This window comes from Chrysemys picta, chromosome 11 (assembly GCF_011386835.1).
Source record: "Chrysemys picta bellii isolate R12L10 chromosome 11, ASM1138683v2, whole genome shotgun sequence".
In the NCBI taxonomy this organism is placed as follows: Eukaryota; Metazoa; Chordata; order Testudines; family Emydidae; genus Chrysemys; species Chrysemys picta.
In genome coordinates, this window is record NC_088801.1 from 19,117,822 (window position 1) to 19,132,685 (window position 14,864).

At 42.0% G+C, this 14,864-nt stretch overlaps 1 protein-coding gene across 1 annotated transcript in view; it reads left to right on the top strand.

Moving 5' to 3' along the window:
• Positions 1–2,861: 2,861 nt before the first annotated feature.
• The window catches only part of THSD7B (thrombospondin type 1 domain containing 7B), a 626,924-nt gene continuing 614,921 nt past the window's right edge, over positions 2,862–14,864 (top strand). Inside the window, exon 1 of the mRNA XM_065561607.1 lies at positions 2,862–3,309. The gene's annotated coding sequence lies outside the window, so the exon portion shown is untranslated. The remainder of the gene's footprint in view (positions 3,310–14,864) is intronic.

The following is a 14,864-nucleotide window of genomic DNA, read 5'->3' on the forward strand; positions in this document are numbered from 1 at the left end:
AGTGTAGGCACAGGAGCCAACCTGCTGATCTGAATGTTGATTCAAAAGCTGGATGTATTAGTAATGAGGAAGTGAAGAAAACAGAGTGATTGATATGAGGAGACTAGGAAATGTAAATCATAAAAGGACATGGAGGACAAAAGAAATGAACACTGAAGAAATGATAGACCCAGAGCCAGTGTCCACCATTTGAGTGCCAGACATCCCCTTAAGTACAGTAAATTGTTGATATCACAAGAAAATATCTAAATGCATATAATAAAGTATCATTAAAGCTGACCATCTAGTTAAAAAAAGAGATTAAAACATCTACAGTGTCTACAATCCAGGTATGTTAGAAGAAAGGGAATGAGGGAGGCAACCTAGTGACAGAGGATGTGGAAAAAGTTAATGTACTCAGTGCTTTTTTTGCCCCTGTCTTCATGAACAAGATCAGCTCCCAGACTGCTGCACTGGGCAGTACAGCATGGGGAGAAGGTGACCAGCCCTCTGTGGAGAAAGAAGTGGTTCAGGACTATTTAGAAAAGCTGGACGAGCACAAGTCCATGGGGCCGGATGCGCTGCATCCGAGAGTGCTAAAGGAGTTGGCGAATGTGATTGCAGAGCCATTGGACATTATCTTTGAAAACTCATGGCGATCGGGGGAGATCCCAGATGACTGGAAAAAGGCTAATGTAGTGCCTATCTTTAAAAAAGGGAAGGAGGATCTGGGGAACTAAAGACCAGTCAGCCTCACCTCAGTCCCTGGAAAAATCATGGAGCAGGTCCTCAAGGAATCAATTCTGAAAGTGATCAGGAACAGTCAGCATGGATTCACCAAGAGCAAGTCATGCCTGACTAACCTAGTTGCCTTCTATGACAAGATAACTGGCTCTGTGGATGGGGGAAAGCAGTGGACGAGTTATTCCTTGACTTTAGCAAAGCTTTTGATATGGTCTCCCACAGTATTCTTGTCAGCAAGTTAAAGAAATATGGGCTGGATGAATGGACTATAAGGTGGATAAAAGGATGGCTAGATCATTGGGCTCAACAGGTAGTGATCAATGGCTCCATCTCTAGCTGGCAGCCGATATCAAGCGGAGTGCCCCAAGGGTCGGTCCTGGGGCCGGTTTTGTTCAATATCTTCATTAATGATCTGGAGGATGGCGTGGACTGCACCCTCAGCAAGTTTGCAGATGACACTAAACTGGGAGGAGTGGTAGATACGCTGGAGGGTAGGGATAGGATACAGAGGGACCTAGACAAATTAGAGGATTGGGCCAAAAGAAATCTGATGAGGTTCAACAAGGACAAGTGCAGAGTCCTGGACTTAGGATGGAAGAATCCCATGCACTGCTACAGACTAGGGATCGAATAGATAGGCAGCAGTTCTGCAGAAAAGGACCTAGGGGCTACAGTGGACGAAAAGCTGGATATGAGTCAACAGTGTGCCCTTGTTGCCAAAAAGGCTAATGGTATTTTGGGCTGTATAAGTAGGGGCATTGCCAGCAAATCGAGGGACGTGATCATTCCCTTCTATTCAACATTGGTGAGGCCTCATCTAGAGTACTGTGTCCAGTTTTGGTCCCCCCCTCTTCAAGATAGATGTGGAAAAATTGGAAAGAGTCCAGTGGAGGGCAACAAAAATGATTAGGGGGCTGGAGCACATGACTTAAGAGGAGAGGCTGAGGAAACTGGGATTGTTTAGTCTGCAGAAGAGAAGAATGAGGGGGGATTTGATAGCTGCTTTCAACTACCTGAAAGGGGGTTTCAAAGAGGATGGATCTAGACTGGTCTCAGTGGTAGCAGATGACAGAACAAGGAGTAATGGTGTCAAGTTGCAGGGGGGAGGTTTAGTTTGGATATTAGGAAAAACTTTTTCACTAGGAGGGTGGTGAAGCACTGGAATGGGTTACCTAGGGAGGTGGTGGAATCTCCTTCCTTAGAGGTTTTTACAGTCAGGCTTGACAAAGCCCTGGCTGGGATGATTTAGTTGGGGATTGGTTCTGATTTGAGCAGGGGGTTGGACTAGATGACCTCCTGAGCTCCCTTCCAACCCTGATATTCTATTCTATTCTATTCTATTCTATTCTATTCTATTCTAATGTCTTTTATATTTTAGAGCAACTCTGTGTTTGCATAACTGTAGCATTTATGAAATTTAGATATGACAGAAAACAAGTTTATTTGAGGCAGCTTAAAGTTTCACATTTCCCCTTCTTGCTCCAGCTAAATGATAAGGAATTATGTCAACAATAAATCAGAAAGAGAGAAGTTTAAATATGTACTTCAATTAGTGTCTCTTCATTTCTTCTCTGAACACATGCAATTATCAAATGTTTGTAACAATGGCCACCATTCAAGCTGTGCTAGTTGCAGATGATGTAGGGTGCAGTGATCTGAGCACATACTTATCTTTAAGCCTGTGAATAGTTGTATTGAAATCATTAAGACTACTCACATAATTAAAGGTAAGAATGTTTTTATGTGTTTTGCTAGATGGGGGGCCAGAGAGCTCAACACCTTGCAGGATTGAGCCTATGCTGACCTGCCAATCGATTGCTTATGAGAAGGAGTAAATTTGGAAGAGGCATTCTCTTTTCCTTCCATTTTTAATCCTGTTAAGTTTATTCTTCCCTGTCTATGCAGAGAGGATTGTAACTGTGTATGTTTCATTCTTACAGTATTAAATGCACCTGTGACGCTCTATCCACCCCACCACACAAGGCTTGGAGGGGTTAAAGTGGCTAGGCAGGCCAATTATATCTGCCCAGGCTGCACCTTAGGAAGGAGACAGGGAGCAGGCCACTAATTGGAAATGGGCTCAGCTGGGCAGGAACAGGAGGGGCCTGTATAAAGCCCAGGAGCCATGCCTACTAATGGGGGCTGCAAGGGAGCAGTCTACAGTCATGCTCTGGGAGGAGGGTGTTGGAGGCTGACAAACTCAGGAAGAGGGGGGAAGCCAATTAAGTAGGAAGAAGCCCAGGGAAACAGCAGCAAGGGTGTAGGACCATACAGACCATGGCTGCTTGTTATAGGGTCCCTGGACTGGAACCCAGTGTAGAGGGCAGGCCTGGGTTTCCCTACCATCCACTGAGAAGTGATGCAGGATGTTGAAGATGCTAACTGGTCTGGAATGACCTTGATTTTACTGGAAGGGGAGGATCTTAGTGATCTGGCAGCAGGGCCAAGCTAGGAACAGGAAGCTGCAGTTCCAGCAGTGAGAAGGACCACAGGATGAAAGAGATAACAGGTAGAGAGACTGCCAGAGGAGGGCAGTGCCTGGCAAGAGCTAATCCCCAGAGCTACCAACAGGAGGTGCCATTTGTGGTGAGTGGACCCTGTGAAAAGTCCATAAAGGAAATGATCTAATAAATCTGTAGATATATCTTGTATGCAGCTATCAGATGAAGTGTGTATTGTGGATTTTTTTTACTAATTTGGGCACAGTAATTAATTTAAAAGAAAATATAAGGACTCCTTATATGTACCTGCATACTTTCTTTTTCTCTGTAGGTTTTTTGTGTGTCTTGATGGGTGCTGTTCTTCTTTTTGATATTTGGAAATGTGTAAGCTAATATTGAAGCAGAGACCTTATTTTGTTGTTTGCATTCTACACATTCCAATTTTTGGCCCTATAGAACAGGAGAAGAAGGATGTCCTCCAGTTAGAGCACTGGAGTGGGTATCTGAAAATCTGGAGTCTAGTCTTCACTTTGACACAGGCTTTCTGTACAGCCTAGGGCAACTGCACTCTGCTTCAGAACATTATTTTACATTGGTGGAAAATACTTCCCTTCCACCAGGGATGTAGTGCTGCTACATGACTCTAGGGAAAGCACTTTGTTTTCAGATGGAAGGTGCTACAGAAAACAAACCCATGAGGAGCCAAGGGAGCTGTGTGAGATCCTCTGATCTTGGCTTATCCCTGGACTTATGGGGTTAAACCCTATATCAGGCAAGGAAGGAGACAGAAGTCAAAGTGGACACTCAGTTACTCATTCAAGGTGTTTTTTGTTGTAACTTTTTTTTAAAACTGTGATAATGCTCTGAGACTTGGTGTTGTAGAACAGCTTTGTCAGTTTAAGTCTTGATCCAGAACTCATTAAAGTCAATAGAAAACTACATTCCCATTGATTTAACTGGCTCTAGATCAGAGCAGTTGTTCATGTAGAATGTCTGTATGGGCTAATGGGAATTTTGGGGGCACAAGGAATGAAAGAGCTGGTCCGTATATTGTTACCATTTATCCTTTTGGCCGGGGGGGCAATTCTGAGGTCTCGGTGCCAAACTGCCAGAGAGGCAGCGTAGGTGGCTGGTGCAGCGCTCCTCCTGCACAAGGGAATCCTCTGGTGGCACAAACACTGTAGCAGTTCCGGTGCCACTGCCCTTCCCTTGCCCTGGCACAGGAGAGGGTTTGGCTTTATCCACTTGACACCCTGGCAATTCCTGGCTGCCAAAATGACCCATGTGAAGCTGCTGGCAGCTGGTTATAATTTTAAACAACCTGAGGCTGCTCTAATCTACACTGGAGACTGGGCTGGCACAGAACTAGGATCAAAATTGGTATAGTAGGGGGCATAAAGGGCTAATTTGGGCACAGCTGAGTCTCTGGCCTTTAGCCTTGGGAATGGCTAGACACTATAGAGCAGGGGTTCACAACCTTTTTCTTTCTGAAGCCCCTCCCCCAACATGTTATTAAAAACTCCACAGTGAGCTTGTGCCACAACAACTTTTTTTTTTTTTTTTTTGCATATCCAGTAGATTAAAAGCCAGGGCTAGCATTAGGGGTAGCAAGCAGGGCAATTGCCTGGGGGCCCCCTGCCACGGGGGGGCTCCGCAAAATGAAGTTGCTCAGACTTCAGCCCGAGGCGGTGGGGCTTGGGCTTTGGCTTCAGGGGACTTGGAGACAGGAGGTCTCATGGGCTCTCTCTGACTCACTTTAGGCCTTATTTATCTGCTTTGTGCCTCAGCTTACCCACCTATATAACACCACAGTTGTAATTCTTACAGAAGCATTTGTAGGCTCAGGTGGAAGTTGGCAAAGACACTTCAGAATCTTGGCTGCAAGGTGCTACAGAAATGCAAAGCATTATTTTTTATTTTAAAAAGTGTTCAAAAGTTAAATGTGTGGCGTTGCCACTTATGAAGTAACTGGTCTTAATTCCCTCCATCCTAAGTATTCAAAGGCTTTGTCTGCTATGTATGAGGACCAATGGCCTAACCTTTATGTGAATGAAAAATAAGCCTCTGTGTTGGGGGAGCCCAAACAGCTTATCTCTAAAACTGCACTCTTGTAATAGAAAACTAGCTAAGCCCTCTCATTAAATGTATGCTGCCCATCTTTACAAAAACGTGCTTCGTTTTGTAATAAATCTCTTAGGAAACTTCAATTGAGCTCTTTCCAATGGAACTTCTTGCCTCTACATGTGGCTCTTTTTGAGCCACCTGTATATCATTCTGGAAATGATAGGCTCACTTAGTCACCGGGGCCTCCCTTCAGGGAGCAATGTGGCAGCACTCCCTTACAGTGTTGCCAAATCTTGTGATATTTGGTATTTTTCTTAAAGCACCAGCTTCTAGAATCGAGAAATTTGTAAGGAAATCTCAACTTTCATTTAATTAAAATAAAATCATCCAGTTTTCATAGTTGCAGGAAAAAAGCTTGAAAAGGTTACCCGAGTGCACCCTACAGGCTCAGAATCCAGAGAGCAAACAAAAGGAACCCAACAGTTGTTATCCCCCATGATTTTTAAGCAAATCTCATTATTTTTGTGGCCTGAATCATGACTTTTTTTTGGACCTTTGGGGTTGGCAGTACCTCTCTTCCAATGGGAAAATGGTCAGGTGCAAGGACCTGATGGCAAGTGGATGCCCTCGGTCTGATTAAGGAAACCAAAAGTAGGCTGGAGGAGAGAACACAATATGTGGTTACAAGCTGCCTCTTAGAAATGCCTGTTTCTACAGAGTTCTTAGAGATTTAAAGGTGCAGTACCGAGAAAACAAAGACCATAGTTTCTTCTTGTGAACACCATTGCTCAGATTGTCCCTGGAGTTATTGTGCAACATCCACAAAAGGTACAACACAACCGTGAGATCTTGGTTGAAATTCTGGCCCATTGATGTAAACGTTTTCCGGTTGACTTCAATTGAGGCAGGATTTCACCTCTTGTGCTAAAACACTGGTTCCTTATGAAGAAACTGGTGTACCTGCTTTAAAGGAAAACAAATATGTAAAACACTGGATAGAACACCGGGTTTGGGGACAGATTGCTTTTTCAGAATAAGTGCATTTTAGGGTCCAAATAGATTGACATCTCTTTTAAGCAATTTTTTCTTCTCTTTGGGTGAGACTTTATATGCTACGTTTCAGCCCAGAGTACACTTTATGTCCGCTGTATATAAAGTCCTGAAAACTGAGTTTAGAATGGAAAAACAGACCAAGCTTTTATTACAGCGCTGCTGCAGATAGCGGCTGTAATAAATAAACTTATCACAAAAGACATTCCTGAAACCTCTCACATGCTACTTCACTTCCAGAGAAGTCCCACTGATAATGGAATAATAGAATTGTTTCCCCAGGATGTAATTTGGATTTAATTGTATGTTAAATATTCATTGTGTGTGGTAGCTCATAAAAATATCCTTGCACTAATGTCCTTTTAAGTGGGATATCACTGCCCTAAGTGAGGAGTTATCCTTATAAACTCATGCCACACGATAGCCCAGTGTACTTGAGACATTTAGTAAAAGAGAAAAAGGAATTGGGTAACATATATCGGACTTCTAATGGCAAGACCTTATTTTTTTATTTAAAAATGTAACTAGCAAATCATAGACATAAGCATTCTCTCTGGAAAGCTGCTTCTAAATGAGGGAACAAGCATAGTATTTGACACATGTCCAATCAAAATTTTGAATGTGCATGAACACTGTTTTGCAGATAATTTACAGACCAAAAGCTATTTGCCAAATAATTTCAAATCATTATTGAACTATACAAAAAACTGTAAGCTGCTTGAAAATAATTCAAAGAGAGAGGTGAAGTTAGCCAAATAAAGAATTCATTGAATTATTTGCCCAGCTGTAGTCTAAACAAATACTTTACACTGGCAAGGAATATGAAAGAAAAGAACATTGTTTTATAAATACAGCCCACCTTCACATTACTCTGGTGCAAATGTTCCCTCATGGATGTGAAATCTTGTACTTTACTTTTGGACTTTGTGAATTCTCATTATAATCACCCTATGATGTATGATGTTAAATATACTACTCTTCTAGGGCTAGTACTATGAGAGCGCACACTGGAGATTACTTGACAACTGGGAGACAGAGTTTAAACAAAATTATTTCATATAAAGAGTAATACATGTGTGCCAATATGTTGTTATAAAGGGCCTTTGAAGCAGGGAACATTAATGAGCTTAGGAGACCACTAAATGAGTTTTTAAGTAAAGAGAATAAAGACGAATGGGAACAAAATGAGAGAGGGTGGGGGGAACAAAGGAGCAGGTATGAGGAAAATTACTCTGCCATGCCATGGGAAGGAGAAGAGCAAATCTAATGAGTGTCATTGCTTTCAGTCTTTTTAAAAAAAACACCATTTCTCAGATATGAAATGTGGTCCATTATCTGTCATTGATATTTCAAGAAGACTACAGGCAAGAATATTTGCTAGCTATTACTCCTTCCTCCCCCCCCCCCCACTCCTCCCTCAAGTGCAGGGATAAAAGAACCTTGAACCACTAGGAGAAAAAGATTTTTCTCCACGTTAGTCAGCAAAAATCAATGCACAGTTCTATTTAGTAGCTGATCCCTTCTTCACGTATGAAGTGGTGCTATCTAGGGATCTATTCGCTTGCCATGCAATACCCCCACTGTCTGAAATGTTTTAAAACCACTAAATGGGATGCTAATCATGTCATGGCAACTATTCCCCAAATTCTACATAAGTCAAATATGTAACCAAAGTGCATATGCCTCTTCCTACCCCTGCTCTATCCCCAGTTACTTTTAGGAAACAAAATGACCAGATAATTTAAAGAGAGACATTGTCTATTATACTGTATAATAAACCAGCCATTGGGGGGAGTAGGCAGATAGTTATGCATGTGAAGAAATGGGCTGTAGCCCACAAAAGCTTATGCTCAATTTGTTAGTCTTTAAGGTGCCACAAGTACTCATGTTCTTTTTGCGGATACAGACTAACACGGCTGCTACTCTGAAACCAGTTAAAACAAGGAAATGTTTGGCTGTTCCAGGGTTGTTGTGCATTGTCAACTTTGGAAAGTGTGGGTCAATGGAGCTATTGCAAAGATATATGCAAGCTGCTTGAACTAAAAAGACTGTTAATACTTGAAGTTGGATTATGTAGTTTATATTACAACATATGGTGATGAGGTGAAGCTGAAAGAAAAAAGAGAAAAATAGGTCTGGGAAGACCTCTGTAAGTAAGCTCTATAAACCCATAGAAACACAGGTGAAATGGCTGCAATATATGGGACTATTTCATTATTTAATCCACAACACTTAATTTGGGAAGAATACTGAAAAATATATTTTGTTCACTGCTAATGATCTTATAGGTAAAGATGAGAAGAAACTATCATACTTGGCAGTGTAGGGGCCAAGACTTCAATTTAATGAGAAACCTGATAACCCCTAAAAAGCTCAGGGATAAAAACTTTTGATGAGCTTAGTAAAGCTGTTCTTTTAAAAATAAATAAATAAAATAAAAACCATTTCAACCTAACACCCAGTAAAATAGCAGAATGATTTGAGTTTAACTCTGGGACAAGGAAAGCCAGGGTGACAGGAGGAGAGTTTGTGGCAGAACTGAGGAAGCTGTCTCAAGATTGTAATTATGGTGTGCTTCTGACACAAATGCTAAGAGACAGATTAGTCTGTGGCATTAATGATGACAAAAATGCAAAGAAGATTACTGTCTGAACCACCGTGAACATTTGAAATAGCTCTGAAATTGGTCCAGGCTATGGAATCTGCAAATAAAAATGTACAGGATTTACAAACATAAGTCACAGGAGCCTGGGGAGATGGAAATAGCATGCAGGAAATACAAGGTACTGTGCACAAAATTGCAAGGCAACCTGGAAACAGATCTAATTGTCTAGCAGAGAGTATTATTGTGGAGGCAGTTAAAACAGATAATAGGCACCAATGGTTGTCTGATTTAAAAATCACAATTGTGGATTGACTGGGCACATTCAAGAAGTTTGAAACAAAACCAAGAAAGCAGACATACAAATCAGTGATAAAAAGCAATCAAATAGCTATGATACCTTTCATGTACTGGAGGAGGAAAGTAGTGAAAAGGAAAAAATTGAAGTAGCTTATACTATCTATAGTAAATGGGTAACAAATATACCTAAAGTGGGTCCCAGCCACATTGGCCTCACTTGAAATGGGGTGGGGGGCGGGGAAAGAGTATGATTTGAGCTTGACATGGGATGTAACATGATTATTCTGAACCAGGAAGGCTATGAGACCTTGTGAAAAGGTAGTGAACCACCTCCATTGCAGTAATGTTGGGTAAAATTAAAAATATATACTAGAGAACTGGTAAAAGTACTGGGAGCCACCAATGTGAAGCTTTGCCATCAGAGTCAAGTAAGGCATTTACTGTTGCTAGTGGTTACTGGTACTGGCCCTAACTTGCCCAGTAGAATGGTAGGCTGACTTTTCACTGGAGTGGCAAGGAAAAATATCACTTGAAATCACAAGATCTAATTCTGGAAACTGTTTAAAATATATGTAAGGAAGTACTTAAAGATGAACTGGACATTTTAAAAAGGTACTACTGCTAAAATCTACAAAAACCCAAATGTCAGGCTTTGTTTCAACCCCAGACTTGTACCCTTTGCTGTAAAATAAGTTGAAATTGAGTTAAAAAGACTACATGCAACTGGTATTACTGAATCTGTAAATTTTTTTTCTGAATGGGCTGCACCAATAGTACCAGTGTTGAAGCTGGATGGTTCTGTATGCATGTGTTGACTATAAACAAAGTTTCACAATTAAAACAGTAGCCAATTTCAAAAATTGAAGATCTGTTTGCAGTTTTAGTAGGAGCATAATTGTTTGCCAAGTTAGACATAAGCCATACTTAACAACAGATTGTCCTGGAAGAAGATTACAAGCAGTCACTCAAAATGCTCACAAAGGACTGTTTTAAATATAATCAGTTACCTTTTGGTATGTCCTCAGCCCTGGCTATTTTCCAAAGAACCATGGAGGGATTGATTCAGGGAGTTCCAATGGGGCAGCAAATCTGAATGAAATGCTAATTACAGGTACAAAATTTAGCAGAAGTGCTAAACAAGCTAAAGGGAACAGATCTGCACCTGAAAAAGGATAAGTGTTTCTTCCTGGCACATAAGTGATGTACTTGGGATATAAAGTGGATGCCCAGGTACTATGCCCAGTGAAAGATAAAGTCAAAGCAATTTGGGGTGCACCTACATATAGGAATATTTCAGAGCTGAAAGCCTGCTTATGCTGGCTGAATTACTACAATAATACTAAGAACTTTACTAAAAAGAAATCATGCCAAACCAGGTTGATTTCCTTCTTTGACAAGGTAACTGGTTTGGTGGATGGGGGGAATGACGTGGATATAATATACCTGGACTTAAGCAAGGCTTTTGACACAGTCCCACATGACTTTCTCCTAAGTAAGCTGGAGAAATGCAGGCTCAGTAGAACTAACATTAAGTGGATACATAATTGGTTAAACAACTGCAAACAAAGAGTAACTATTAATGGAATGATGTCAGATTGAAAGAAGATCTCAAGTGGGGTTCCACAGGGATATGTTCTGGGTCTGGTGTTATTTAACATCTTTATTAATGACCTGGATGTAGAAATAGAGAGCATACTGATCAAATTGCAGATAATGCAAAGCTGGGGGTTTGCAAACACTTTGGAGGATAAAACTAAAAATCAAAGGATCTTGATGAATTGGAGAACTGAGCTATAGGCAACAAATGTAAGGTGCTACACTTAGGGAATAAAAACTAAATGTACAAATACAGAATGGGGGATAACTGGCTTGGCAGCAGCACTGCTGAGAAGGATCAGGGAGTTGTGGTGGATCACAACCTCAACATGAGTCAACAATGTGGAGCTGTTCCAAACAAAGAAAATGCAGTTTTGGGTTACATTAACAGAGGCATAACATGCAAGTCAAGGGAAGTGCTCTACTCGGTGCTTGTTAGGCCTCAGCTGGAGTAGTGTCCAACTTTGGTCACTGCTGTATAGAAAGGATACAGAGAAATGACAGGATACAGAGGCAAGCCACAATGATGATCAAAGGCATGGAATGCAAGCCATATGAGCAAAGGCTGATGGAACTGGGTGTGTTTAGTTTGGAAAAGAGGAGATTATGGGGGGACATGTTAGCGGTCTTCAAATACTTGAAAGGCTGCTGTATAAAAGATGAAGAAAAATTGTTCTCTGTCCACAGAGGGCAGGACAAGAGACAATGGGTTCAAAATACAGCATAGCAGATTTTAGACTAAATCTCAGGAAAAACTTCCTAAATGTAAGAACAGTAGGACAATGGAACCGACTGCCTAGGGAAGTCGTGGAAGCTCCTTCACTGGAGGTTGTCAAGAAGAGACGGGATAGCCATCTGTCTTGGATGGTTTAAACGCAACAAATCCTGCATCTTGGCAGGGGATTAGACTAGATGACCTTGTAGTTTCTTCTAATCCTTTGATTCTATGCTAAGTTTTTGCCAAACTTAACACTTGAAATGTAGATGTTACTGAAAAAGGGGGTTAAATAGTATTGGAAATCAGCTCAGGGACAAGCATTCTAGGATTCTAAACTACTGCTGTAATCTTCAGGATGCCAGCTACCATTCAAGATATTACAGGGCCAGTCTTGTACACTGTAATTCTGGGGGACAGCAGGGTTATGCATCTACATGTGGATCAGCTGCTAAAAAGGATTATGGTTAACTCGGCAGATGTTAGTACAGCAGCAGAGGACTTGTCACCTGAAAATGCCCAGTTAGATTCAACCTCAGTTTCTGGAGGAGCAGCTGCTGGACGCAATATCAGCTGTTACAGAGAGATCTCATGGACAGATTGTCCCAGTTACCATACTGCAGAATGACCGTTTTGAACCAAAAGTTGTATTTTCAGGAACAACATCGATGGCAGAATTACTTTTTGCAAAGATTGAATTGATGTGTCCTAGAGGGGGAAAAATGTCCACTTACCTATTTAAAAGATTATACAGTGTAACAGTGACTAAGTGCCTATTTATTTCTTAATTGAAATGCATTACTGGTTGTTCAGTTAACATTTCCCCACTTTAAGTATTTATGTGTATAATAAACTATTATGTCTATAATAAACCAGCTGTATGTTTTGTTGGCAACTTTGGAAAGTGTAGGTCTGTGGAACTATTTTGCCAAGATATAGGCATGTTGCTGAAATAAAAAGAATGGTAATGTTCAAAGAAGTTGGAGTATGTCTGGTTGATGCTATAGCACTGTCCAAATAGCTTATCTAAAACAATGTAAGATATTCTCTCTATGGGTGTGCTTTAGGGCAAAATACAAGCGAAGATTGGGGCTGTGATTCTCCAGCCCCATGTTATTTCACTCCATCAGAAATACACCAACTTCTCACTAGAACTGGTCACGATATTTTTCCCTGCAAAATATTTCAGTCACAAACTATATTTTTCTTCTTCAAATGGGTGCTTTGGTGCCCCAGGGACCAAATACTTTATACTCTCATTCTTCTCTATGGGCTGGGTTTGCTGTCTGGAGTAAATATCCCATGATGTACCACCTTGTCCTGTCTTGGTGAGGGGCTGCGGTGCATCACAGGGGCTGTAGTGTGGCCAGAAAGTCCCTCTCCCATGGAAGGGAATGGAAACACAAGGCACCCAGGCTATAGTTCCCTTGAGGCACTGTTTTGCCATTTTGAATTTACATATTTTGATTTTTGGCTAATGTTTGCAGGGGTTTTGGTTTGCTTTTGCAAAACAAAGAAACAAACACTTTTTGTGGCAAAACTCAATTTTCCATCAAAAACAGTTTAGACAAGAAATTTTGGACGAGCTCTGCTTCTAAAATCTTTGGGCTAAATCCTGCTGTCTTATTTAGGTACTTTTTGATAGGTTAGTCAAACCCTAGACTGGTCAGGAAAGGGGTAATGAGCTTCTATGGACTCAGCCAGTTTCTGTCCTGCTACATCCGCAATAGGTGCCAGGCTTGGAGAGGTTAAAAGGGGAGAGCCCAGATCAGTTGGAAGCTGGCTGGGTAGGAGAGTAGACATCTAGCACTCAGTCTGAGAAGACTGGCTGGGATCAGGAACTGCTTGAGAGACTGCTGCGTGTCAGCTCCCTGAAAGAAGGTAGGCCTGATGCAGGAATATTGTGATATCGTACTAGTGCCTTGCTTGTTGTTGTTGGATGAGATGGGGTATCTAGATCCCACACTGAGGCAAGAGAGGGCTGGTGCAATACTGGGCCCAAAAGGCCCTGTCCCACCACTTGGCACTGCTGAGCATGTTTCTGGGGAAAGGACCAGTATAAAAGGAGCTCGAAGCCATTTCCTGGAGTAGAACTGCTCTGCTATGGAGGGGGTCTGGCTATGAGTCTCCCTGTTCCTGCTTTTGTGACACTAACCTATGGAAAGGTTACCCAAGGGTCATAGGCATTGGCCCTAGATTATGGGTGTTTGAAGCAAGGATTGTAACTCAAATTGTGAGCACACCCCAAACTGAGGCACAAGGTGCGGTAGGAAGTGGCACAGGGGCAGGCCGAACCCAGGCCATCCCCACTGCTACACTTTTAGTGCCCTGGGCCAGGACCCAGTGGAGCAGGAGAGCCTGGGTCCCCCTACCAACCACATGCTCCAAGAAGGGCAGGGCAAGGGGTTACCAGCACAGAAGCCAGTCCAGCAGGGACCTCCTCCAGAGAACCAGGGACACTGAACTGAAATGAAGGCTGTCAGAGGCCCAAACTACTAGGCCTGCTGACTGACCAAACCACCCACTACACTGAGTAAGATGGTGCCGTGGTATAGATGGTGCCCTGCCTGAATGGAGTAACAGCCAAATAAAGACCTCTTATTTTTGCATAACTGACTGAGGACCACCAGTGGTCAGCTCTGGGTAGGGTGACCAGATGTCGATTTTATAGGGACAGTCCCTATACTTGGGGCTTTCTCTTATATAGGTGCCTATTACCCCCCCACTGTTTGTCCCAATTTTTCACACTTGTTATCTGATCACCCTGGCTCTGGGCCCAGAACTGATCCTATCAGTGTTATTCTGGATTAATTTGATGAACTTCATTACAGCCCCTCTATGCTGGTACCCATGTGAAGGAGTAGAATATGGCTCCTAATGCTGTATGTATTGCAAACAGTGAAAACTCACTTCAGTCACAACAGTGGGTGTCAAATGGCAGGCAATACCACACGCAGAATAGTTAAAATACTGCCTGTGTCCTCTTAGTTCTGCATGGCGCTGGCTGTATTCTTCACTTCACTGTTGCTGTGGTATTAATTCCTGAATTATTTCTAGTTAGTGCCTTTAAATTAGAGATGATGAGGCTAAGTTCTGCACTCATTTATACTTATGCAACCACTTGGGCTTTAATGGTTGTATAAGTATAAATGAGTGAACATGGCATGGATCTCTAAAGGGCAGGCCAAGTTTTGCACATATATATGGAATCTCCGTCTCTGGAGATATTTAAGAGTAGGTTAGATAAATGTCTATCAGGGATGGTCTAGACAGTATTTGGTCCTGCCATGCGGGCAGGGGACTGGACTCTATGACCTCTCGAGGTCCCTTCCAGTCCTATAATCTATGAATCTATATGTATCTCCCAACTGGC